This window comes from Prionailurus viverrinus, chromosome A1 (genome assembly GCF_022837055.1).
Source record: "Prionailurus viverrinus isolate Anna chromosome A1, UM_Priviv_1.0, whole genome shotgun sequence".
Lineage (NCBI taxonomy): Eukaryota > Metazoa > Chordata > Mammalia > Carnivora > Felidae > Prionailurus > Prionailurus viverrinus.
In genome coordinates, this window is record NC_062561.1 from 72,486,703 (window position 1) to 72,514,329 (window position 27,627).

The following is a 27,627-nucleotide window of genomic DNA, read 5'->3' on the forward strand; positions in this document are numbered from 1 at the left end:
ATATTCACAGTGTTGTGCAGTTATCACCACCATCTGTCTCCAAAACTGAAACTCTGTACCCATGAAACAGCTCCTCATTTCCTCTATCCCCAGTCCTTGGTAGCCGTTATTCTACTTTCTGTCTCTATGCATTTGACTATTCTAGCTACCTCACATAAATGGAATTGTACTCTACTTGTCCTTTTGTCTGGCTTATTTTATGTAGTTTAAATATTTTTAAGATTCATCCATATGGTAGCATAAATCAGAACTGTATTCTTCTTAATGGCTGACTAATATTTTATTGTATGGATATACCAAATCTTGTTTATATATTCATATGTTAGTGGACACTTGAGTTACTTCCACCTCTTGGCTATTGCGATTAAAGCTTCTATGAATATGGGTGTATAAATATCTGTCCCTGCTTTCAATGCTCTTGGGTATATACTGAGAAGTAGATTTGCTGGAACATGCGGAAATTCTATGCTTAATTTTGTTTTTGTATTTGTTTTGAGGGACTACCATACTCTCACCAGCTTTTAAATAAAATTTCATCCTCCTCAACCTCTAAAGAGTGCTTGAGCTCTGCCTTCCCAATTCCCAGACTGATTATGAAGTAGAAGTAGGATCATGGGTTGAGAGAATTAAATGGTAGGGAAAGGGTCCCTTCATGTCTGGTGAAGCTCTCCATGTCCTATTGTGGTGGAGAATGCAGATAATGAGCCAAGACAAGTAGAAATAAAGCCAAGAACTAAGATAATCACCATAATAAGAAAGCTGGGGTAGGAGAAAGGAGGTGAATGTCAGCAACTTGGCAAGGAAGAGGCATTGGCACAATTGCACGATTGACAGAAGACAAAGAGGAAGGAAGCTTCTAAGAAGTGTTCCTGCTGTGAGTTGTGAGTTGTAACTACTAATTGTTCTTAGATAAACCTAAAGTTTGGAATCCCTCTCAAATTTTCTCTTGGCTTCTCAGTTGGGTTCCTGACATTTGATTCTCTGCAGAGACTGAGTCATATGAAGCCCATAGATACATGAGACTTACACCTGAATTGGCCAAAGTGGCTAAACTTTATGCTATTATAATAGCCAAATCTTTAATACTTAGTAAATGAAAAAAAAAAAAAAAGAAAGAAAGAAAATCACTAGGAGCACCTGGGTGGCTCAGTCATTTAAGTGTCCATTTTGGCTCAGGTCATGATCTCACCGTTTGTGAGTTTGAGCCCCGTGTTGGGCTCTGTGCTGACAGCTCAGAGCCTGGAGCCTGCTTCAGATTCTGTGTCTCCCTTTCTCTCTGCTCCTCCCCTGCTCACGCTCCATCTCTCTCTCCTTCAAAAATAAATAAACATTCAAAAAAATTACTTTTTAAAAAAAGGAAAAATATCACTCCATTAGAAGCAAAGCAACAAGGTAATAATAAAATATTAATTCTTTTTTCTTTGGCCTTCAGGCTACAACTTTTTACTTAAAATAAATGTAGCTTTGAGAAGATTATTTTTGTTGCCTGCAGCACAGCTTTTCAGCTCTGACTTTAACCAGAATTGTGCACTTGAATATTCATAAGTACAAATTGCAAACTCAAATCAGAATTATTTTTATAGGATACCAACTAGAAACAATGTCACCATTTATTTGGAAAAAACAATATGGTGAGTGGGATGGAATGAAGTTCTGGTAACAAAATTTTCCTAACCCTAAATTGGGCTGTGTTCTGACACATGGTCTGATAAGGCAAAATATTTTAAATCAGTAGAGTCCTGGAAAACCCAGGACATATGGCAGCCTTAGTTTGGGTACTAAAATAAGATCCCTTACTCAGACATGATTTTTTTCAGTAAATGAAACAGCAGTACCCCACTACATTTATGGATTTCTTGACTTATTGATTCAGTCTCTTCTTAGCAGGGTGTAGACTCTCTTCAATGTATGTTTCCAGTTTTATCTTTTGATGCTACCCTCTCTCATGGTCTACCCTCCACCCATCTGAAATTACTTAGTTTCACTGTATATGCCATGCTGTCCACGCTTTGCATGTGTTCGTTCCTCTGTATGAAATACTTTTCCCTGCACTTTTTGCCCAGATAATCTCTGCTGATTTCTCTAGTTTAAGCATATCTCCTAGGGGAAGGTGTCTTATGCCACTTTGTACCCTTATCTTTTTTTTCCTGATGCTTTCTCTATGCCTTCAAGTATTCCTGGTAAACCTCTATCACAGTGTATTGCACATCGGATGAGAAATGTTGGTTTACTTTTTGTCGTCTCCCTAGGATAGTAAGCTGTTTGAGGGTACATTCGTTTGCTAGGGCTGTCATTACAAAATAACCCAGACTGGGTGGCTTAAACAACAGAAATGCATTTTCTTACAGCTCTGGAGTTTGGAAGCCCAAGATCAAAGTGCTAATAATGTTGGCATCTCCTATGGCCTCTCTCCTTGGCTTACAGATGGCTACCTTCTTTTTGTGTCCTCACATGGCCTTCTCTCTGTGCACAACAGCATTTCTGGTATCTTTTCCTCTACTTATAAGGATACTAGTCATGTTGAATTAAAGCCCCACACTTATGACTTTATTTAACCTGAATTCCCTCTTTATAGATCCTATCTCCAAATAGCACTTTGGGGAGTATGGCTCTAACATATGAATTTTGGGGAGACAGGCACACAATTGAGTCCAGCTAATGAGGACAAAGTCCATTTCTTATTTGAATTCGTATCTCTGCTTCCTACCAAACTGCTTGATACCCAGTAAGCAACCAATCAACAAATACGTACTGAAAGATCAGTAACAAGTGGATGAATAAATGAATAAAGCAACAGAAGACTGCCTTGTCAAGGTTTGAAGGAATCGGGACTTAAGAGGAGATATTCACAGAGGCGACAGCCAGAGTTGTAGTAAAGGACATGATTATAAAGAGAGAGAGAGTTTGCAGAGAAAAAAAGAGCAATGCTGCAAATAGGGAGGGGTAAACAAGAGAAGGACACAGCAGAAGAGACAAGGCGCAGCATAGATTGAACCTGGAAGAAAAGAGTTCGTGAGGTAAGGGAGGACATCCACAATGTTAAATATTGAAGGAAGATGAGGTTACGGGATCTCATAGATAAAAATCATTGGTGCACACCCCCCCAGGATGGCTAAAATAAAAGAGATTTAAAAAAAATACCGAGTTTTGGCAAGGATATGAAACAACCAGAAACTCACACACTGCTAGTGGGATGTAAATTGTTACAACTATGACAGGAGAAGATAGGATTCAGTAGGCAGAAAGGGAAAGATTAGCACCCGAGGTCCCTGGGTGGGGAAAATCACCTATTTTGGAACAATGCTGGGAGAGTGTGTGTGACAACAGCAAACCCCCTCAGGTGTAAGTTTCCTCTTAACAAGTAACAGACCCCACCTACTACCCCTCAGGTTTCCCTTCAGGAATTTGACAAAAGACCTAAGTATGGCCATAGACCACCCCTCGTGCAATGAAAACAAGCCAATCAGGAATGGACAACCCAGCACCTAGAGCTATCCAGCTAATAAGGGTAGAATTTGAGAAGGAACAAGGGGGAAAGGAAGGGGGAGGGCTGACCAGAGCCTTATAAAACAAGGACCCTCCCCTATAGTCCTCAGGCATTCACTTTCTAATGTCCCCTTTCTGTAAGGGGAGCTTTCCTACTAGTCTTCATTTCTAATCTTATATTGTAATAAACTTTTGCCTACTGCTCATTTTGTGTCCACCTCTTCATTCTTCGAAGTGGCGAGACAACGATTCCCAGGTATTGTGGTGAAAAAAAAAATCCTGCAACACAACTGCTCTGGAAACTGGCAGTATCTATAACATTACAACTGAAGATATGAATACTCTGTGCCCCCTGCCCCGCCATTTATTTCTAAATGTATACTCAGTAGAAATGTGTGCGTGTGTTTATTGAAAGATATATACTAGGATGTTCATAGCAGCACTATTCATAAAATCTCTCAGATTGGAAGCTACTCGAATGCCCATCAAAAGTGAAATAGATAACACCTTGTAACATATCCACACAATGATAAGTTACAGGAACGAGATGGATGAACTACAACTACGCTCAACGTTATGGATAAACATATAATTCCAATGTTGGACAAAAGAAGACACATGCAAAAGAATACATATGGTATTTTTCTTTTTATAGGAAGTTTACAAACAAGCAACAGGACTGTATGGCTTCAGAAGTCAGGATAGCAGTTAACTTGTTGAGGAAAGGGGCAGTAAGTGACAGGAAGACATGAGTAGGAAGTCTGGAATTCTGCTAATGTTCTGTTTCTTGGTCTGGGTGCTGGTATATAGGTGTGTTCAGTTTGTATACATTCAATGAGCTTTTCATTTATGATTTGTCCACTTTGTGTATATTGCTCTTCAAGAAACATTTAAAAAAGCAATTAAAATTCAGTAAGTAATGAAGTGATGTAATATTCTGATGATCTGACCTAAGCAAAAAGAAGTTTTAAAGTTTTGGTGTCTAAGAAAGCATTACTGAAGAGAGGATAACTATGAAATTTTGTTGGTGGAATGAAGGAACAGATTATGAGGGTTTTTGTCTGACTTAAGACATTTGGCAGCAGGAGAAGTAAACCCAAGCTATGTAAGCATAGCTGGAGCAGAGAAAGAGATTTTACTTCATTTCGGTTTTTTCCTTTTCATTTAAAGTAGGGAAGAACCCAAGAATAGAAAGGTATTGCAGGGGAAGAAAAAATATTTTCTCTTTTCTTCTAGGTTCTTGGCAGGGGCCCCTGTAACAAAAGACAGCTTAATAAAAGAAAAACAAACAATTTTATTAACATGTATATGTCATAGATATGAGAAATAAGTGTGGTTAAAGAGATGGTTTAGAATTCAGGCTTAAATAACTATCTTCAGCTAACTCAAAGAAAGAAGGGTGTGGGGAAGGCCACTTAAGAGGAGGTGACCAGGAAAACATAGTAAACAAGGGAAAGGTTGGTTATGATTTAAGTCTTCTCCATTGATAAAGAGTCTCTTGTGACTTGGACCTATTTTCCTCTTTCTAGTACTGAAAGGGAGATACCCTTACAGATGGAGATTTCCTTTATAAATGTAAATTTCCCTTACAAAGGATAACTTATACCATTTTCAGAGCTTCTCCTGTGCCTGTTTCTCAAAAGCAAATCTTAACCGGAGAGGCATATTTGGGGTGGCATACTCTGGATTCCTATAGTATCAAGGAGGGGGAAATTTGAGGTATCACTGAGGAGGCATGTTGAAAGTAAGTCTCAGAGAAGGCATTGATGAGGGAGCGTGGGGCAAGCTGAGGGCAAAGTACAGGCTAACAGCACCCCGCCCCCCCCCCCCCCCCCCACCAGGTAGGTTATGTGTGATATTCTTCAGACACTGGTGGCTGCCCAAGAACAGGGAAAAGGAAAGAAAGCAAATGGTTGGCTGATAGAGATCACAGTCCTACAGGACAGGAGTCTCCTGCAGTTTACAGATAATTTAGTAAACTGCAAGAAAAAGGCAATCTTATCCATAGTCTAAACTCCAGAAACCTATAGACTCTGTTTCGTAGAACCCTAATACCCTCATCAAGATGGAAAGGGGTTTAAGTGCCTGCCATTGTGATGTGGGGAACTAAGGCAAATGAAAAATTAAATTCCCTTACTGCCTATGGTCCATTGAGAAGTCCTTGAAACTGACAGAGTGACCTCCCTCTGGGAGCTCAGCTGCCCTGATGATGACACTTTGCTATGGGCAAAAGGGAATCTTGGCTTTATATTTTTCCAACCCCCAGGATCTTGTAAGTCTATTTTAACATACAAAAATTCCTTTGGAAACTTCCTTTATCTCAACTTTCCCAAGATACATGCTGACAATCATACTTCAAGCTTATGGCCTCCAATATACATCTGAAGGGTCTCATGACTGAGATTTTACTAAATGGTAACAAATGGTGTTTCTATAGCAAAGGCTAGCCCCTCAAGGTCCCGGGAACCTTGCTTCCAAAATTCCTCAAAGACTACTCTATCCCTGACCCCCTCCCAACCTGAGGGTATGTAAGGAGTTATCTGTCACGACCCCAGTGCAGCTCTTCCTGCCCATAGGTCCTATCACCAGACTTTAATAAAATCACCTTTTTGCACCAAGACATCTTCAAGAATTCTTTCTTGGCCGTTGGCTCTTACCACCCTACCATCATCCCCCAAAAACATCAGCGTGAAGATGGGATTAGGGACAAAGGTAGAAAGTGTGGGTCCTTGGAAAAGGATCAAGCCCTCTTCCTTAGGTATAGGATGGCCAGGCAGCAAGGAAATTGAGGCTCCTGGGCTCCTGTAGGTGTCTGAGTCCAGTCTAGAACATTAAATGTGGGAGGTGGGTGTGAAGATGGGTCTTAAAAGAGTGCAAGATTAGCAATCATGTCAGCAGGGAACATACTGGTGAGACAAGAGAAGAATGCCTGCTTTGCATGACTCTGGAGGGATCCCATGAGCCTCCTATGCATTTTGTGGTACAATGGTGTGGAGTTCAGGGTGAAATGGAGAGACAGCGGTCAGAAGTGTTGCCCACACAATGTTGGGCATAAGTAAAGTTCTAAAAAGGTGAGCGGTTCCAGAAGGATCTTTACCAAATAGCTCTGCATGGTCTTCAGAGTTGCTGTTTGGCAGGGGTCAGTTGGAGTGTCCTGGGAGAGAGGGTCAAAGGGACTAGGGGTTGGGGAATGCGTTCAGTCCCCAGAGGGAAGGGGGGAGACGGCAGGCCAGGCCTTTTCTGGCCTCAGGAGAGATTTCTTGTCCTTCCTAAATTTCAACTCTTTCACCCCACATGCACCTCAGAGTGAGCATTTTATTGTGGTCACAACCTCTTTATATAAAGCCCCTTAATAAATGGAAACTCAGGATAAACATTTTTTTACATAAAGAGATGAATCCCTCACATTCCGTGGCAGTGGTCTTCGTGGTTGTTTACAGATGGATTCACATCTGGAGATCCTATCAGCCCCAAGAGGCCCATGACATTGTGTCCGATATTTTTTTTTAATGTTTTTATTTATTTTTGAGAGAGAGAGACAGAGTGTGAGCAGGGGAGGGGCAGAGAGAGAGAGGAAGACACAGAATCCAAAGCAGGCTCCAGGCTCTCAGCTGTCAGCACAGAGCCCGACACGGAACTCAAACTCACAGACCGCAAGATCATGACTTGAGCTGAAGTCGGACGCTTAACCAATTGAGACACCCAAGACACCCAGGTCTAATATTCTAATGTAAGAAAAGGGTCCCTAAAATGTTGGTGACTCCAAGCGAAAGGTCCCTGTGCCACGGGAGAGCTGCAGATAGAATGGATTTCTTAACCCAGAAGCCAGGTCCCTCATTTATAAATAATACCATCAGTTATGTATGCTCTTTTTGTTTTCTAAAAAGTACACTTGAAAATATACTCTTTTTACTCACAGAGCCATTAAATAGAGGCTCATTTTACCACCTGGGTTATTAGCCCTGACTAGCCTTCGACACGGAGCTAGGTTTTTATCCACATGAAACCCTCTGTCACCACCATCATTATCTGCTGCTTCTACCCCAATTTCTCATATTACACACTATCTGCCTCATTACCCCAAATTGGAGAATTTTAGGCAGAATCATCTGAGAAAATATCGGAGGTAAAAAGAAGCCATTACAGGCTGTTGATGTCTTGTTTGCTACTTTTCTGCTCATTTTACTGCTCTTAACCCCCTAAAAAAGGAACTGAATTATAATCAACTGCAATTTATCAGTGCTAATGGAGGGGAGAAGAGACACTGGTAACACAAGATTGCAAGTAATGAGAGATAAATGTAGGGAAAAGACAACATATGAATATGTGCTTTTTAGGTATTATAAATATCTGCCCTGATAACTTTGGGATTCAACTAGAATGTCTGTGGCCTGGGATGGGGAAGGTGGTGGGATAAGACTAAGTAGGGCTAACGCAAACTTGATCATTGGCAGAGGCAGGGCGAGCCGTGTGGGAGAAAACAACAAACAGAAAATTGAGAGCTGATTTGCGGCCAACTACAATGGAAAACAGACGGTATATCTGAGCCAGGTTGGCATATGCCATTCATTTTCTCGTTTGAAAAAATTGCCACATTACTTTTATTCTATGATTGGTGTTGCTATGAACCACCTGAAAGTAGACCTTTCTTGTTGGTGAACCCCAGGGAAAATTCACGTGCAGTATGGCTCTCAACTTTTATTTCTGTAGAAATGGACATACAGCGTGGTGCATGTCAGTCTGATGAAGGGGCCCCAATCTGGACTGTCCTTTGAAGCATGCACATGTGAAATTGGAAGACCGGCTGTGGCTGTCTGTGGGTAGGACAATGTATTCTTACCACGCTGACATCTCATTTCTATAGGAAGGCAGGGATCATTTTGCTGGATTCTGCACATAAGTCAAAATAAATCAAGATCTGCATTAGAACTGAAATCTCGATTACTTTTTCCATTAGATTTGCATGGGCTGTCTATGCATTAGAAGGAGAGAAGGGGCAGACACAGAGTGGCAAAGAAACCTTTATTTATAATTTATTTTTTGCATTTTAATTCTAGCCAAAAGAATCAGCCATGTCAGAACTTAGGGTTTTAATGACTGAATGTGAGACAAATCTAAGCATTCCTACAATTGTTTCCCTTTCTAAAATGTTGTTTTCTGTCTTGTCCTTAACTGTCACCTATGGGGTCATGTCAATCCATGACACATGAGACACCCTTCATCCTTGAAAGCTCATACTCCAGAGTCACAGTTTCTTAATATTTGTTTGGTTAAGTGCCACCTTTCAAGACCCAGTTATTACTGTAGCCAATTAACTAGTTCACTGGCTCATGAAAGCTGTAATGCTTCTGGAAGCAATAAAATTAAAGCTCAGAGCTCCTTTAAAAAGGCAGAGAGAATTGGCAGGGCTTTCTGTTGTTGTTGTAGGCATTGTTAGCTGTCCTTCATGTCTGAGAAGGCTGAGCTATCAAGAGTTTTACTGTATCCTTTGATGTATGAAGAATCCAATTCAGAGCTTACCCTGTGTACATTTTGCTGAGACCAAGCCAGTATTCGGGTTAGAGAGTAGGTATTAGCAAGGTCTTCACAGCGAAGTTTTTTTGCCCTAATAAATGCCTGGTTAGCTCTTTATTTCTCTTTCCTCTGAGTCCAGAATTAGATCACATTGTCCAGCCTCCTCCCCCTTGAAGTAGGAGTGTCCCTGGGATCGAGATCTGTCTGATAGAATGTGCTAGAAAAGTAATGTTCATACCTGTAGGCCTGGCTCCATGGTCTTTCTGGCATTATACAGACAAACGTGGTAACTTAGAGAATCTGGTGTTGAAGGTGATGGAGCCATGTGGTAAAAGGAGCCTGCGTCCTTGAATCATTGCTCTGAGGACAACTGTCCACTGGTTTGGAGGAATCTTTATCGAGAAAAATAGACATCTGTTCTCTGAAGCCACTGAGACTTAGGTTTTATCTGTTAAATCTTTAGTTTCTCCTTAGCTGGAACTCTAGACCGGCATATGTCTAAATTTAATGCATGTTGACATTATTTTGGCCCCCTATGACAAGCGATTTTAGATTCACTCTTGTTACATGAAGGTCTGTGTATCTGCCAGAATTAACTATTCCAAATCCTTGTAAGACAGAAGTTTTTTAAAGATCAGTTAAAATTAGCGATCAGAAAGCCTCAGTATGCAAAGCACTCTGGAAGGTGTTGGGTAGGGACAATGGCTATGGAATCAATATGATACTGTCAGAGCACACGGAAACAAGGGTGACCTCATACGGTGCACACGCTCTGTAACTGAATGTTCAGAACTCAAAAACAGTGGTTACTAGAAGGGGTGGGGGGGTCTGAGGCTACACTGAGCTGACGAACCAGTGCTTGAACTCTTGGAGCTGAGTTGGTTCGGGTTTCCTTCTGAGGCTGCCTCAGGCCCAGGGACACAGATGGAGACAGTCATAGCAAGAGTGACAGTGCTTTTCACCCACGGTCCCACCCACGAGGTTTTCTTGCACTCTTGCCAGAGATCTTTGTATTAGGCTCCCCAGACATACCTTAGCCCTTTCAGGCTGTTTTTGTGGAAATAAACAAAGACGAACCACATGAGGAAAAACATGCTGTTTATTCTGGGCTTGTTAGAGCAAGAGAGGCAGTGATGGTTGCTTGCATTTGGCAGAGATTGAAAAGCAGGCAGAGGATGGGACAGCTTCACAGAGGAAAAGGGGAAGGCTCCAGGGGTGCCCTGACTGGAGGCTGCCGGCCTCAGGAAACTAGAGGTGTGTTAACTAGAACCAGAAGACCTATGCCATTGGGTTAGGGGTGCGTATGTGGCTTTCTCTGGTTGGTCTAAGTTGGAAGTGAGGTAAAACAGTACAGAAGCTGTCAGTTATGAACTAAGACCTGGCCATTTGGGGTAGGTTAGCTTCTTGCATTGTTTCTAGAGATAGCACTCTGGCTTCCTGCAAGGCTGAGTTGCAGCAGGCCGGTTTCCTGGGCTATTTACTGCAGATAGGGGGTTGGTTCCCTGTAGATGGGGGGTAGGAGGGCAGGTTGCCATGTGTTGTGGGTCAGAGTCTATTTTTTACATATGTTTGGCCGTTGCTTGTATGTATATTCAGTCTCTTATTTGTTTATTTATTTTAACAATTTATTTTAAAACAGACCTCTTTCTTCCTTGCAGAGGACAGCTGACTGTCCCCTTCCACTGTCATATTAAAAAGCTGCCCACCCTGCTGACCATAAACCTGTCCCTGAGGTTGAATCCCAGGAAATTCAATGCCCTCCCTGCCTGGGAGCAAGTCTCCTTGTCCTTCTTGGGAACCTCTCTCAGAAAGATTTGGCAGTAAAATTTATCTCATCAGTTTTAATCTCATTGGTCCTCAAAAACTTTTTTCTATTTCTGTTTCTCCTGGGGGCTGTGGCATCCTCATGCAAGCTGGTCTGTTGGTGGCTGCTCACTGTGGCCGCTCCTGGGTGGCCAGGCAGGGCAGGCCTCCCATTGTGTTGCATTTAAAAAAAAAAAAAGAAGAGAGGAATTAATGTAAAGAGCTGTGCTAACAAGTGGGTAGTACTATTGGGTGTGTATAAATTCATGCATATTTTTCTTTTTAAGCCTATTGGTTTATTCTGTTTTTAAATCAGAAATGGATCCAGTCAAAAAGAAAAAAATAAAATAGTTTGCATTTCCTTCTCATGCTCCCCTTTTAGCGGCTCAAGGCTAATGACAGAAAACCCCCCAACCCATTTAGCATTCTCTGTGTTTAAAAGACTCTCAAGTATTAGCTCTTGGGAAGCCCAGCATTTTAAAACTTGCAAAATAGGCAGGCAGGGCAAGATGCCATGTTTCCAACTCCCTGGGACTCATTTCAGGAGTTTGATTAACTCTTTGGTTCAAAGTATCTGCTTTGAAGAAGAGGTAGGGGGCATTCAAATGAGGGATGCTGTCTGCCAAGATCAAAGCGGCATTGCACATTTTAAAGAGTCTAATTCACAGACCCTTGGATAGTTGTAGCACCAACTTGAAGCCTATTTGGTCAGAAGTGGCCACTTGAGCAGTCTTGGGGGTGGGCGAGGGCTTCTTTGTTTTGGAAAGTGCTTCCCACCCAGAGGAAGGAATGTGAAGTGAGGGAGCCCTCTTTTGGACAAAAGCTAAGGAGGAAAGTCAGGGACAGTGGGAAAGACCCAGTCAAGGCTGGGGAAGAACACATAAGCTAAGGACTCTTGGTTTGCCTTATATTGGCAGGTAGCTCCTCAGGAGAAATAGTCTGAATTCAGATCATGGGAAAGCCAACGTGCATTTTTAAGACAGAAGGTAAAGGGTATACTGCCTACAGGGAAAAATCTTCCAAATATATCTAGACTATAGGTTACAGGGTTAGAATTTTTTTCTTCTTGTTTGTTTGGCTAAGATGAGGAACTTTAAAGGTGGGAATAGGGTTGGTGGAGGTGTGTGTGTGTGTGCGTGTGTGTGTGTGTGTGTGTGTGTGTGTGTGTGTGTGTGTGTGTGTATGTGTATGTGTTTTAGGGAGCTGGCATCAGGTACTGTCTTCTGTTGGGGCATGAACATAGGAATGCCATTCAAATGTATCCCATTGTGGTCCTGGATCCACTTTCTTTGCTTTCCTCAAGACCAACTGGCACAGGTGATCCAAGTGGAGATAACCATGACTGTTTTGAGTACTAACTTTGATGAGTGTGGTCAGTGGCTTCTGATAGGGCCACCAAGGATCCCACCTCCTGGAATTCATACCTTCACTTAATGCCCTCCCCTTGAAAGTGGGCTGCATGGAGTGACTCACTTGTAATGAAAAGAACACAGAAAAGGTGTCGGGAGGTCACTTCTGGATAGGTTTATAAGAGACTGTGACTTTTATCCTGCTCACACTTCTTTCTCTCTTGTCCTCTACCTTGCTTCCCTTGTGCCACGGGGAGGCCCACATAGCAAAGCAGCCTCTGGCTAATGGCCAGTAAGGAGCTGAGGCTCTCAGTCCAACAGCCTTTGAAGTGTTGAATCCTGACAGTAACCATGCAAGTGGATCCTTTTCCTGGAAAGCCTTGAGGTGAGTCCAGTCCACTGTTCCCTTGACTTCAGTCTGTGCCAGGCTGAGAAGGAGAGGGGACAGCTACACTGTGTCTGGGTTCCTGAGCTACAGGAAATGGGACACAGCAAATGTCATTTCCACAGCAAGAGATAATGAATACATCGGGGTATTTCGCTCCGTCAATCTGCTTCTCCCTGACCCTGTCCATCCACATAGCTGCCAACTTCTGAAAGGATTTATCTTTCTTTAAAGTTTTTACCTCTTCCCCTGTCTCTGGTTTTACAGCCACAGCCCATTCCAAGGAAAGATTTAAAGTTCTTGGGGGAATTATAGGAAAATAGATTAAGAGCCCTGACATTTGCAGAATGTCCTCCAGCCACTTGTCCTCATTACCCACCCTTGGTTCTTTCGGTTCATCAAGTCTCATGTAGCTGTGCACCAATGAGATTGCCTTCGGCTGCAAGAGACATAAAATCTGGAAAAAAATATAGTGGGTTGTATGAGTAAAGGGTTTATTTTTCTCACACAACACAAAGTTTGGACTTAGGTGGTCAAGGATGTTATTTGAGCAGGGGTTGGCAAGATTTGTAAAAGACCAGAGAGTGTTTAGGCTTTGCAGGTTGTATAAGCTCTGTTGTAGCCACTCAAGTCTGCCCTTGTAATGTGGAAACAGCCATAGACGATAGGCAAATAAATAAAAGGCAAATAGATGGCAGCCATAGACAGTGTAAACAAATGAGCATGGCTGTCTACCAATAAAACTTTATTTATGGACCATAACATTGAGTGTCATATAATTTTATGTTTCATGAAATATGCTTCTTCTTTTGATCTTGTCCCAACAATTTTTTGTAAATGTGCATTTATTTTTGAGGGGGGTGGGGAGAGCGAGCAGGGGAGGGGAGGCGCAGAGAGAGAAGAGGACAGAGGATCTGAAGCAGACTCAGTGCTGTCAGCACAGAGCCTGACATGGGGCTCAAACTCATGAACTGTGAGATTATGACCTGAGCCGAAGTCGGACACCCAACCAACTGAGCCCCCGGGTGCCCCAGATCTCTTGAAGCCTGATTATGTAAAATACTTCCTCCCCATTTTTTAGCAGTAATTCATGTTATGTTATGTCAGGGCACACTGATGAGCTTCAAAAATTGGGATAAGCAAGTATTTCACAAATTTGACTCATGATTTTTATTTTTGCCCACCACGATTGCAACACACAGGCGTATCCCCAGGATCTAGTTAATGTGGGCACCTTGCAAGTCCCAATGCCGCTTTAGCTAGTATGTCAGCACGGTTCTTGCCTTGGACAGCTTGTTATGGCTCATTTTATAAAAGCAGCAACTAAAATGCTTGCTGCAGTAGTTTCTAGTTCTTTCCTACTTTGAGTCCTTAACTTTAACAGGTTCCCTCGAAATGGATTGCCAGCGGGGAATTGAAATAATTCGTTGTTGTTGTTACGTTTTATGCTGGTTCCACAGAAGTATCTGTTTTGGGAAACCTCTGGAGAGACTGACTAACCCCACAAGACAGGGGGAAGTTAGCCCTTCACTGTATGGAGGGCTACAGAAATCTCAGGGTCTCTGCCTGTTGGCAATGTCTGCATGGGCACAGAACACCAGACTCTGGGGTCTACAGCTAGGACACTTTCTAGAAAGGGGAGATCTTATGTGGCATATTAAAAGAGATGGGCCTGGCACATTTACTGGGATTTGGACATTTAAAAATAAAACCTCTGAATAAAATAGCATGACAAATGTGATACTCACTGCAATACAACCACTACCTTCTGGCTCTCTGACTAGCTGTGGCCCTTAAAACAAGTCAGTCACTTCTTCACATCTCGCTCGGTTTCCACTTCTCACAACCTGCTCCCATCTCGCTTTAAAAGGATATAAAATAATGTGTAAGATCACAGGCTTTGGCCTCAGACAGACTTGGGTTCAAGTTTTGGCTCTGCCACTTTCAGTCTGGGTGAGCTTGGACAAGTTGCTTGATCACCAGGAGCCTGAAATCCTTCTGTAAAATGGGACTAACATGATCAATTTCCTACTTTGTTTTCAGGATAAAATGGGAAAATATATGTAATACTCTTAGTGTAGTCCTTGACAGCTAGTTTGCACTCAAAAATTTGCCACATACCAGGAGTCTTTTGGTAGAATCATGTGATCCTTTTACTTACTACTTACTAAGTCCCTTTGTGTGATACACTCTCAATTTAAAACTGTATTGAAGTCTTTGTTCTGAGAGTTTACTTCATTAGACAAGCCTAGTCAGCCTGTGTGATATTTTGGAATTCCTTTTCCAAAGAATAGCTAACATTTATTGAGTGCTTATGACAATCCAGGCACAGTTTTAAGCACTTTGCATGTATTATTTTATTAAAACTCACAATAACCACATAAAGACAGGAGTGTTGTTAATTCCCACATTAGGAAGGAGGGACTGAGGCATGCTCACCTTGTCTGAAGTTATTCAGCTGGTAAATGGTAGAATGGGTAATGCCACTAGGGTCAGTGGTTCCCAACTGGTGGGGGTCAGTGGTTCCCAACCTGATCCTCCCCACGGAACATTTAGCCACATTTTCACAATTGTCCTAACAGTCAGTTGGGTGCTACTGACCACCCCAAAAAGAATTTTCTGGCACAATTGTCAATAGGGCCAAAGTCGAGAAACCTTTCCTGGGCTGTCTGATTCCTGAGTTCATGTTCTCAGCTATTTCTTTATCCAGTTTCCATATATTTTCTACAGATCACATAAGGACAACTTGAATACAAAGTGACAACTCCTGGGTCTCCTCGGGTTTTATGTGCCCTTCTGAAAAAACTTTAGGAGTAATTAAGAATGGCTATGATTTGGTTTTGCAAAACAGTTAATTGTAGAATGAATAATGTTAAACATCCAGATGTAACAGAGTACCAGAAAAAAAAATTAAAAAAAAAACATCCCCCTCCTTCAATTCAGAAAGAGCAAGTTTCTGTGAGTAACACGCTGAAGTGATGCTTCAGTGGAATTGCAGAATACTCAGGAGGTGGCCCCTTGGGCGGTGACAGTGACTCCAAGCAGAGGCTTGCCCGCCAGCTTTCTACTGAAGCCTAAAGAACTAGGCAACAGGTAACAGAATTTGTGACAGCCCTGGAAAAAAGCCACAAATACTTTTGAGGTAGAGGCATGACCACCAAAGAACGCCAGGGAGAGAGGTAAGGTCCTGCCCTCATGAGGCTTGTACTTATAGATGAGGCAGAAAATAAACAAATGAACAAGTAAATATGTACTTTGATATCTGATGCTGACAAGTGCCAGGGAGAGAATTATGGCAGAATGGGAGGGCTGGTACTGTTTTAGGCAGGGTGTCTGGGAAACCCTTTCTGTAAAGATGGCGTTTGAGTAGAAACCCAAATGAAGTGAGGGAATGAGCCACACAAGGCATAGGGACAGGTGTTCCGGAAAGCGATGCAGTCTGGGGGCAGGAAAGGCTATCTTTTTTCGCTCCAGGAAGAGCAAGAAGCCCCTCATGGCAGAGAGAAGTTGGCAAGGAGAGGCTGAGAGAGGGGGAAGGTCAGAAGGGCCAGGCCAGCAGGGCCTGCAGGTGGTAGTGAGAGCTGAGGCCTCATTCTGTGTGAGGGAGAAGGGGTAGGTGGTGGTGGGCAGGGATTTGAACGCATGTTCAAAGTGCAGTTTTCCAAAAGAATCACCTTTGCTGCTCTGAGGAGAACCAGCAGGAGGGGCCAAGAGTGGAAGCATGGTGGTTAGTAAGGGGTATTGATTGGTTACAGTTATTGTGTTGGATCCCTCTTTTGTCATTAAACGAAAAAGCATGTCAAAGATGGACTTTGGTTGCCCTTCAGTCCTGGGCCCGGATCTTGGCTCTATCATGCCACTTTGACTTCCATCTGTGTCACAGAGATAGTTATCTCACATGACTATTGAGAGAATTGATGGAGAAGTGTTATATCGAGCACCTACCGTGGTTCCTGGCATTAAATGTCATTGGTGTTTATTAAATGTTCCTTTCATTCCTGCAATGGATTGAATGTTTGTGTCCCCTCCCAAATCCATGTGTTGAAGCCCTAACCCCCAATGAGATGGTATTTGGAGATGCGGCCTTTGGAGATGATTAGGTCATGAATGAGACTGGTGCCTTTATGAAACAGACTCTACAGAGTCCCCTCACACTCTCTACCTCATGAGGACACAGCCAGAAGACCACTGTCTGCAAACCAAGACATGGCTCCTCCCCAGACACTGAATCTTGTCTTCATCTTGGACTTCCAGCTTCTAGAACTGTGAGAATTAAGTGTATGTTGCTTAAGCCATCCAGTCCATGGTATTTTTGTAATAGCAGCCTGAAAATACTGAGATAGTCATTTTGACCAAGAGGACAGCTCTAATCGCTACATAAAATGGCAACATCCCCCCCTTCTTCCCCAACACCAGGCTCCCCAAATGTCCCACACCTAACTCTGTTTCTCTGTCAGCCCCATCAGGAATGGGAGTGCCATGAAGGCAAGGGCTCTTATTTCCTTGGTCACTGCTTTCCTACCACCCACAGTGGTATTTGACATCAGTACTTATGCCTCAACTGATATCTGATGAATGAAAAAAAATGAATTTGTTTGAATATTTATTAAAATGAGGACCTTGGGCTTGGATCCCTGGCAGCTCCATATGTGGACCACATCAAAAGCCCCAACTACCATCCAGTCAGTAGTCAGGGTTGATTGGGCTAATGTGCACGATTCAGACTTATTCATTACCTTAATTATATCCTTCCCAAATCTGAATGGTTTAGCTGGGTGGATGATCTTGCCTATAGATTGTTCTTCAAACTAGAATAGACAGTAACATTTACTCTCTTTTTAGTATCTCTGAAACTGTTTTGAAGAGATATTTTAGATGAGAAAAAAAAACCCTCTCCATCCTTTACTGTCTGGTATGTGAATTTGGGCTCAGAAATTGATAATCAGAAGCCATTTCTGCCAATCAGCTTGACAAGAGAAAAGAGATACAGGAAGATGCTGAAAGTGAGATTCTTAACAGGACTTGATGATGTCACACCTCCCAGGATACCCCTATCCTCTGACAGTGATAGAAAGCAATGTTTCTTGGAGTAATTGAAAATAAGGTGACATTGGCCTGCCTGAAAAATAGGGTATTAATAACCTTGAAGGACTGAGGTTATTACATGGTTAATGATATTCTTTCCCCCCATCCCCCCCCCCCCCCCACCCTTGATAGGTCATCTTTGCCATTAGTAACTGGAACAAGAGTTAAAATGCATGTGGCATTTCTAAAATGCCATTTCTTGTTGAAAGGTTAGCACCATAATGAAGTTTCAGGGAAACTATGAGGCCATCTCTCTTGTTTTCTTATAGTATGTATAGACAAAAGGCTCGTTATCAGCCAAGCCAAAGATTATATGATTGCAAAGTTAGTAAAAGCTTGGTTTCTAAACCTTCAGTGAATTGATATCATGAATGGTTGGGGTGTTAGAAGGATGAGTTATTCTTTTTGCATGTGCATTCCAACTGTAGGGAGCTCTTATACAAGATGTATGTGGGGGGCGGTTCATGGTGATTGACATAATTCTCTTGAAACTTCAAATATATGTCAAAATATCAGAAGTCCAACACTTGAGGCATATGATACAAGTAATCTGTTCAAGAAAAATTTTGCTTGGAATAAGGGTAGTCCTTCAAATTGTTTCCTTTGACTATAAAGAACTCATTATAGAAACTATGTTTGCCAGAAACTGGAAGAAGATGAAGTTGGATTCGAAGTGTCACAAAATGACCGATAGGACCCTGTCATACCCGAATCAAAGTTCAAGGCAAGTGCTGCTTTATTTTAACCACACACCTTCACCAACAGTTATGAAGAATTAAGAAGGAGTAAAACGTATAGAATTTATGGAGTGCAGAGCAATGCAGTGGCATATGAAACGTAGATGTTTAGCACCTTTTCCTTTACAAGGTCCTTCCTATCTTTTAGCTTATTGAACACTCAAAACAACTCTCAGAGTGGCTGTTTATCTTCTGCTCATTTTACAGGTGCTCAGGGGCATTTAAGAAAAAGTATTCCAAAATAGTACTCTTAGGTGGCTGAGCCTGGGATCCCTGTGTTTTTTAACTACCACGTCATGCTGCTTATCTAAGTCTGGTAAGATTTTGCTTTGCACGGACATCAGCTGCTCAACGCTGGGTGTTGCAGATGTGTAAATGAAGATGGCAGGAAATGCTCACGTTACTGCAAGGAGGTGATAAAATAAATGTTTAAAAGATTGTCAAAGCCACTATAGGGAATGAGTCCTGCCCCAAAGGCTGAAGAACAATTGGGTATAATCATGTGCCGTTTACTTGAGCTCCTTTCTAGGCTGAAGTGGGCATATTTTGCCTACATTTTAAAAATCACTTATTCTGAAGGCAACTAAAAAACCAGGAGAGTATAAAGGGCTTGTCAGGAAAAGTAGTGGTTCCTGATCACAGTTTTCTCTGTATTCTCCTCCTGCCATAACCTCCTGATTTTTGGAGCTCGGCATTTGCATGAGTATTGCCAGCTTGCTAACCTCCACAGTCTGGGTTTTAACAGTGGTTAAGTCTCCCGTGCTTTGGACACAAATGATTAAAAACAAGAAACTGCAGTAGCTTCCTAACTGGTCTCTCTGCTCCCACCTCTGCCCCTTCTAGTCTCTTCTTTTTTAAAAAAAAATTTTTTTTTTCAACGTTTATTTATTTTTTGGGACAGAGAGAGACAGAGCATGAACGGGGGAGGGGCAGAGAGAGAGGGAGACACAGAATCGGAAACAGGCTCCAGGCTCTGAGCCATCAGCCCAGAGCCTGACGCGGGGCTCGAACTCACGGACCCTGAGATCGTGACCTGGCTGAAGTCGGACGCTTAACCGACTGCGCCACCCAGGCGCCCCTTCTAGTCTCTTCTTGATGGCACAGTCTGAGTGATCTCATTAAAGATCATGTCACCCATCTGGTCCCATTCCCTGCAGTGGCCCCCCTGTCACTGGGGGTGAAAGCCAAAGTCCTTCTAAGGGCCTGGAAAGCCAGATACAACTGCCCACCTCCCTCTACCCCACTCCCTGCCCACCTTCCAGCACTTTCTCCTTCTCATTTGCTCAGGATCAGCCAGCCTGGCCTTTTTGCTGGGCAAGAAAGCCTTTCATCAGAGGTTTATTCTTCACCAGATTCAGATCTGTCTTCAAATGACTTCTTCTCACCCAGTCTTAATATGCAATTTATTTCACAGTCCACACCCTATCCCCCTTGGCCTGTTCTTTCATTTCCCCAGTGCACATACCCCTACATAATTTCCTCAGTGGTTACCTATGATATATTATCTGTTTCCTCAAGGATGTAAAACACATGAATGTAGCTTACAATGGGAAGGCTCATTTGTTTTGTTTTCTGTCCTTGTTTGTTGATCTAGCCCGTGTACCTAGATGATGCCTGGCATTTAGCAGATACTCAGAAAACATTTGTTGAATGAATAAGTAGAAATTTCTATTCTTAAAACAATTTTTTAAAATGTTTATTTATTTTTGAAGGAGAGAGAGACAGAGCGTGAGCAGGGGAAGGGCAGAGAGAGAGGGAGACACAGAATCCAAAGCAGGCTCCGAGCTGTCAGCACAGAGCCCGACACGGAGCTTGAACTCATGAACCACAAGATCATGACCTGAGCTGAAGTCGGTCACTTAATTGACTGAGCCACCCAGGTGCCCCTAGAAATTTCTATTCTTAATGATTATATAAACATTATTTATTGAGAATTAAGGAACTTCTGATTACATTTCCTTCTCTGCGGTTCCAATGTCATTACCTCCATGCAACTTAAGGACAAATGTTCAATTGATTTTGCTTTCTTGTTCTCTTCTGAAGCAAACGCATAAAATAGAAGTAGGCATGGTCCAGATGTAAGGCAAATTGAAGGTGACATTATTTTAAGCAATTGTTCTTTTTTCATAATATCTCTCCTCTGCTCTATTGTAAAATGTCTTTAATCCAAGCTATTTTCTGACCAAGCTTGTGTACATTCCTATAACCCTTGTGACTATAGAAGGCAAGAAGTAGATGGTAAGAATATTAGCTACCTGCTTTTGGGTACCTACTGTGTGCAAGATTCTATGCGTAAACCAGCGTTCCAGCCCCTTTCATTTACTATGTGGCAGTCAAGTGTGAGCTCCTGTCCCAAATGATTGGGAAGTCACTCTCTCTCTCTCTCTGTGGTCTCTGGAGGGTCCTTGGGACTGGCTTGCATTCCACCAGCTCCCAACACCTGACTAATCCAGTTCCTGGTTTCTCTCCAGTCACCAGCAGCTTTCTCACCACACCCAGTGGTGGTGTAAGGAGATTAGACATGGAAAAGAAAGGGAAGCTCTCAGCATCATATATCATTGCATCTTGAGTCTGTACACCGTATTCCCACATGCAGTTTCTTTCATTGACTGAACCTCTTGCTGGGGCCCATTCCTGCTAAACGGACCCCTCTTCCTCATTCTCCCCCCTAGGAATTCCTGGACACTCTACTTGTGATCCTCTCTGACTTTGTGAAGTGCTTATTTCAGGCTTTTGTCCAATTTTCCATTAGTTACCTGTCTTTTTCCTTATAAGAAAGACAGGGTGAGTTATAGGGCCCACCATAACTAGCTGTTGGGGCCCCTCCAATCTAAGACAATCAACATTTATCCTGCAACTAATAGAAGAAATTAGAGGAAATACAGCAGATATTCAAAGTCTGCATTACTTCAGGTCTGTATTACTCCTAATGTTAAGCTCTGGGGAGTTAAGGTATTATAGACGTTTAGAGTTAATTGCATCGCGTCGTATATCTTAAACTAATTTGATTCTTTTTCATAAGACTGACTAGTTTTCAGCTTCATAATACTGCTTAAAATGAAACTGTCTGGAGGAACATATACAAGGCCTATCAGATAATAGCTTCATTAATAGCATCCCATAATATAAAAGTAATTTCTATTTCTGTTTACTATTCCCCCCCACCCTGAAATCAATATAAATATCATTAGTCTGCAGGAATCTACCTTCTTTGTTTTAAATATCGAAACATAGTTGCCATGCATTCCTTTTCTAAAATAAATTTTTAAAATTGAAATACAGTGTACATGTAGAAAAGCATCCATGCTATAAGCACACGGTTTGATGTGATCCATAATTTATATAAATAAATAGAACATTAGCAACCAGAAGCTCTCCTCATACTCCCTTTTAATTATTATTTTCCCAAAGATAACCACTGTCCTGATGTCTAACACCAAAGATAATTTTGCTTGTTTTTGCACTTGATATAAATGGTATCCATAGTATGTGATTCTGTGTGTATGTCTACTCTTGTTTTTGAGATCCTCAGTGTAGTTAAACACAGCCGTGTTTTCATTGCTGCATACAACTCTACTGAATGGCCGACTGGACTACAATTAAAACATTCATTCTAATATGAATGGAGATGTTTTTTGTTGCACATGTGGATACATTTCTGTTGAGCATATGTATACTTTAAGCTTCAGTAGGTACCACCTAAGAGTTATCATAGATGCCCTGACCCCCAGAATGAAATGATAGTTCTAACTGCTCTATAGTCTTGCTAATAATGTTTACTATTCTTAGTCTTTTTTAAAAAAAATTTATGTTATTTGAGAGAGAGAGAGAGCATGCGTGTGTGTGTGAGTGGAGGGGAAAAGCAGGGTAGAAGAGAGAGAGAAAGAGAGAGAATCTTAAGCTGGCCACACCCTCAGCACAGAGCTTGACTTGAGGCACTATCTCACGACCCTGGGATCATGACCTGAGCCAAAACCAAGAGTTGGATGCTCAACTGACTAAGCCACCCAGACGCCCCTATTCTTGGTCTTTAAAAATTTTACTCATTCTATCAAATGTGTGGTGGTGCCTCATTGTAGTTTTAATTTTCATTTTTCTGATGACTAGTGAGGTTGAGGACCTTTCCCTGTTTATTGCCAATTTGGATGCCTCTTTTTGTGAAGTGCCTATTTAAGTCTTATGTGCATGTTTTATTATTTATCTGGCTATCTTTGTAAGAATATTTTAAATAGACAGGATATAAGTCTTTTGCCAGTTATATATATTGTAAAATCTTCTACCTTTGTATTTTGTCTTTTCATATACTTAATGTTGATTTTTTTTCATACAGGAGTTCCTAATTTTAATAAAGTCAAGTTTATCAATATTTTCCTTTGGAATTAGTGGTGTAAGCACCTGTTAAGAACTTCTGATTACTCCATCATCATAAATATATTCTCTTATGATATCTGTAACAACTTTGAAATTTTACTTTTCAAATTTTGATCTACAGTCTAATGGGAATTGATTTTTGCTTATGGTGTGAGTTAGGGGTGAAGATTAATGTTTTCTTCTATGTGGATATCCAGTTGATCCAGTACTTAGCATAATCTGCTTGACTAATAATAGTGGATTGATAACAGTTATGATAATGAAAGTCGAGAATTTGCAGGATGATACTCAGAAAGCCATATTGCAATAAAAACAAACTAAAATAAATAAAATCCAACAAACAGCAAATACTGGGTGGTTGTCTATGAATGTAGGCCGTATTGGGGCATATAATAACATACCTTCAAATTTATTCCTCCTGTGGCTGGGAAATGAATATAGAACTTGCTTTTGAAAAATGACCTGACTTAAAATTTTATTTTGCATTTATTTATTTTTGATAGAGTGCAACAGAGCATGAGCAGTGGAGGGGCAGAGAGAGAGGGAGACACAGAATCCAAGGCAGGCTCCAGGCTCTGAGCTGTTAACACAGACCCTAACATGGGGCTCGAACCCACGAACCATGAGATCATGACCTGAGCCAAAGTCGGACACTTAACCAACTGAGCCACCCAGGCGCCCCTAACCTGACTTTTTAATTTATCACACCTGGTACCTGTGAACATGACATCTACACAGGTATTCAGAATTCCTAACCATATATAGCCTCATTCCTTCCTTCCATTATATACTTTTACATTATATATCTTTCACATTCATGTAATATGAATTATTTATTTCCAAGACTCATGTAGAATCAGATAATTTATCCTTCTTTCTATCCTATTGTGGGAGGTGAAGAAAAAAAAAAAACCTCTCATACAAAAATGCACAAAGAAAAAACTTTAAATTCTACTTGTTGATTAGTTCAAGGGAGTGCATCTATTTTCTTTTTTAATGAATTTGGAATTGCTATTGTGTAACACAGTAGCCCCCCTTTTCCAGAGAGAATACTTCTCAAGATCCCTAGTGGATTCCTGAAACTGCAGATCGTACTGAACCCTATATATATACTAGGTTTTTCTTATACGTACATACCTATGATAAAATTTAATTTACAAATTAGGCGCAGTAAAAGGTTAACAACAATAACTTACAATAAAATAGAACAGGGGCGCCTGGGTGGCTCAGTCGGTTGAGCATCCGACTTCAACTCAGGTCACGATCTCACAGTCTGTGAGTTTGAGCCCTGTGTTGGGCTCTGTGCTGACAGCTCAGAACCTGGAGCCTACTTCGGATTCTGTGTCTCCCTCTCTCTCTGCCCCTCCCCTGCTCATTCTCTGTCTCTCTCTGTCTCAAAAATAAAATAAAAACATTTTAAAAAATTAAAAAAATAAAATAGAACAATTATAACAATATACTGTAATAGAAGTTGTGTGAATGTGGCTTTTCTCATATCTTATCGTACTGCACTCTCTTTTGTGATGTTGTAAGATGATAAAATGCCCCATGTGATGAGATGAAGTGGCATGAATGACATAGGCATTGTGACGTAGCGTTAGGTTACTACTGACCTTCTGATGATTCACCAAATGGAGGTTCATCTACTTCTGGGCCACGGTTGACGCCATGGGCAATTGAAACCTTGGTAAGCGAAACTACGAATAATAGGGGTGGGGGAGTACTGTGCATTTAAATCCCCCAGCATATTATTAGAACAGTCTATTAAATTGTGCTTCTATGAGATGTATCCATCCTTTTGCATATGAATATTATGTAAAACTATGGTCATGCATTTCATTTGCTCACCACACCATGACTTGTGGGGGTACAGTTTGTCTCCTGAGCACTTAAAAACTAGTTACAGGCTGGTGGATCAGATCAGAGAACAAAACATTTGATAACTTTTACTTTTTGTTAAGGATAATAAATGTAAATGCATGTTTCAGAAGTATTAAAGAGGAGTATCTTCTTGCTTCTGTTTATCAAGGGACTAGAGGAAGCTTACATAGAATTTAAAATGAGAACTATTGACTTTATAGGAAATGTCCTTCAGGAAGTGGTGTTGGTATGTGGGTGTATGGTGCTTTGCCATGGAGTCAATGGGGCTGGGGAACCCAAGGGTGAGGATGTGGAGTTTTAGCTCCACTGTAAGTGAAGCTGAGCTAGACATAATTTAAAAAAATGCAGTTTTTGCCATCCAGTGATTCTACAGTGACTTAGGAAACCTGCCCACCTGGACAGAATTCAGGCATTCATTAACAGAAAGACCAAAAAAGGAGCTTGTAAAGGAGGTGGGAGAGTTAAACAGGAGGGAGGATCTTGTTTCTCGAGAGATTTCAGGAGATGTGTCTCTGTTGAATGGCATGTTTTGAATTTAATTCAGTTTTTTCTGCTGTCTTTGCTGGAGCAGACATCAACACAGAGTGTAAAATTGGGGATGACATCGGTCTTGGACTCGGCTCATATACACATCAACCGTAAAGTCTACCACCTACCACAGACAGAGCTCCAACTAACTAAAAGCAAATAAAAAATTAACTCTGTTCAGGAAATCTTCTCTGTAATCCATGGCCTGTAGTTTTATCTGGCCAATGAAATATTCAAGTATTTGGTTCTTTTAAAGTCCTATTTTGTGTTTGAAGTTCCTTTTACCTTTTTAAAATTCTTGCCTTGATCCCACTTCTCTTTGCAGCTGTGACTCTTTCCTAAGTTGACTTTCCAGTTCATTAAAAAAATGAAACAAACAACTCCCCCAGCAAGAGTCATATATATTCCCCAAATGTGCCATTGCTTTCTTTTTGCTTAATTTTTTATATTAAATTTATTGTCAGATTGGTTTCCATACAACACCCAGTGCTCATCCCAACAGGTGCCCTCCTCAATGCTTAATTTTAATTTGTCCTGCTTTGTAGCAGGACATACAACTCTAGGTGTGGCTAGAGTTCTATTTTCATGTAGAATTGTGAGCTGACAGATGTTTATCATAGTATTAAATTTTGCAATTGCTTTTTCAACTGTTTCTTTGCTGAATAGTATCTTCATGTGAAGCCTTGAATTCTTCTGCTAGCATTTCACATATAATTATTTTAGTTGTCTCTGAAATACTATGCCTAGAGTGAGCATCCCTTAGACTCCTGGGAAATATATACAAATATTTTTTTGAGGTCCATGTCTAATATAACTGCAGCTGTCTCTCTCTTAGAAGAAGGAAGGGCGACAGCTCTTGAGTAAGAAATATTATTACTGAGGAATAAAAATATTAAAAAATATTTGTTATCTGCATTCAAAATATGGTTATTTAGACAGAACCTTTAGACAATGTTTTGGGGGTAAAGAGAAAAAAAATTGGGAGACAGGGCTTTCTACTGCTTTCTCCCTGAATGAGATCTATGAATACATGAAAATACTTTGCAAGGACACTAACTCTGCCTGTGAGTTTCACTGGAGAGCCACCAAATCAACTGCCAGTGGGGATGTATTTAGTGATATAAATCCAATAAGGTGCAATTTGATGATTGAATGATAACAGCAGTATTTCCCCCAGGGAAGATTCAAATCAGACAATTAAAACAGAGCTCTTTAAGTTTTTGTATGTTTTTCTTTCAAGGAAAAGGGATATTAAAATTGTATTGTGTCCTTTTTCACATTCTTTGTTGTTTATACCAAAACTGTGGTCCCAAATTGGTTGACCCCCTGCCTCTAACAATATATGGAGGGTCCAGCTGTAGTGGAAACACAATGCCATTTCCCAAATGGATTTTATATTGTCCATCCAGCAGCAACTAAGTGACAGAAAGCTAGCTTACTGATGGATATTTTGGAATATTCTAAGTCCTGTTTCTCAAGGAGGGGAAAGAGAATTAGTGAAACAACAACAAAAAGCTGTAGACCTTTGTCACCTCTTTGCCTCTAATTTCTTAAGCTCTGATGATGTCTCATTGATCTCCCATGTGAAATTAGGGTGAAGCTGCTGCCCTTGGGCTCACCTTCCCAGAGCCCCCTGTGCAGACTGCTGGCTATTAGCAAGAGGGGATTTGATGTCCCTCTCATCTTGGGATGCAGGTAAGAAATTTATGAAAACACCGGGTCCTGAAGCCTAAAAGAGGAAATGATAGGTAAAAAACAAAGTAGTCTAGCTGGCTAAGGACTCTGTTCTTTGTAGGTGAGGGCTAGAAATTGTTTTTGAGGGTGGAAATGGCCGTAATACCTCCAAGGGAGGTGCCCGTGTTCCAACATGGAACTGGACATGACTGGGATTGGCTTAGGGTGAAGGAGATAGAGGACACCAGCCTGCCCAAGGAAACTTTCTCCTTGTAGAAGTTGGAATAACACACCAAACACCAGAAGGAACAACCGTCGAGGGCTGTCTTGAGACAGGAATGAGTACTGGCTGCATCCTTTTAGATATCTTATCATTTCCTCTAGGACATTATGCTTTCTCTCCCCAGATCTTTCAGTTGTGTTTTATCTTCAAATAAAAAAGAGAAACTGCTTCCAGAGCCCAGAGGGACCACTGTAACCACAGGATCACCATGACCATCTCTTTGGCCCCAGGAAAGGGCCCACTCAGATAGCATCAGACTGGATGAGGGACTTCCAAATGGAACAACATGTTGCTACTGTGTCCTGGAAGGTCCAACTGTCTCCACTTACAAGGGTCTTATGTATCTCCATAAGGTTTGGTAAGATGCCCACAATGCCTGCATTATTCTCTTCTGGCTATGAGAATTAGGAAGTTTTGCTGCGTGAATGTAAGGGTTTGTTTACGCCTCAAGTCTTACAGAGGATTAGAAACCATCATTCCTTAAAACATTTTTAAGATGTTATTTATTTTTGGGAGAGAGAGGGAGAAAGA

General features: G+C 41.4%; 1 long non-coding RNA gene across 4 annotated transcripts in view; it reads left to right on the forward strand.

Moving 5' to 3' along the window:
• Positions 1-27,627, forward strand: part of LOC125170297 (uncharacterized) — a 193,473-nt gene that overhangs the window by 151,579 nt on the left and 14,267 nt on the right. The window contains exons 1-4 of one of the 4 annotated variants that reach the window (XR_007153965.1): positions 7,743-7,753; positions 9,917-12,537; positions 26,733-26,834; positions 27,221-27,454. This is a non-coding gene — a long non-coding RNA (uncharacterized LOC125170297). Of the gene's footprint in view, positions 1-7,742; positions 7,754-7,961; positions 12,538-26,732; positions 26,835-27,220; positions 27,455-27,627 lie in introns of those variants that run through there. The other 3 variants (XR_007153963.1, XR_007153964.1, XR_007153966.1) reach the window with 3 other exon arrangements.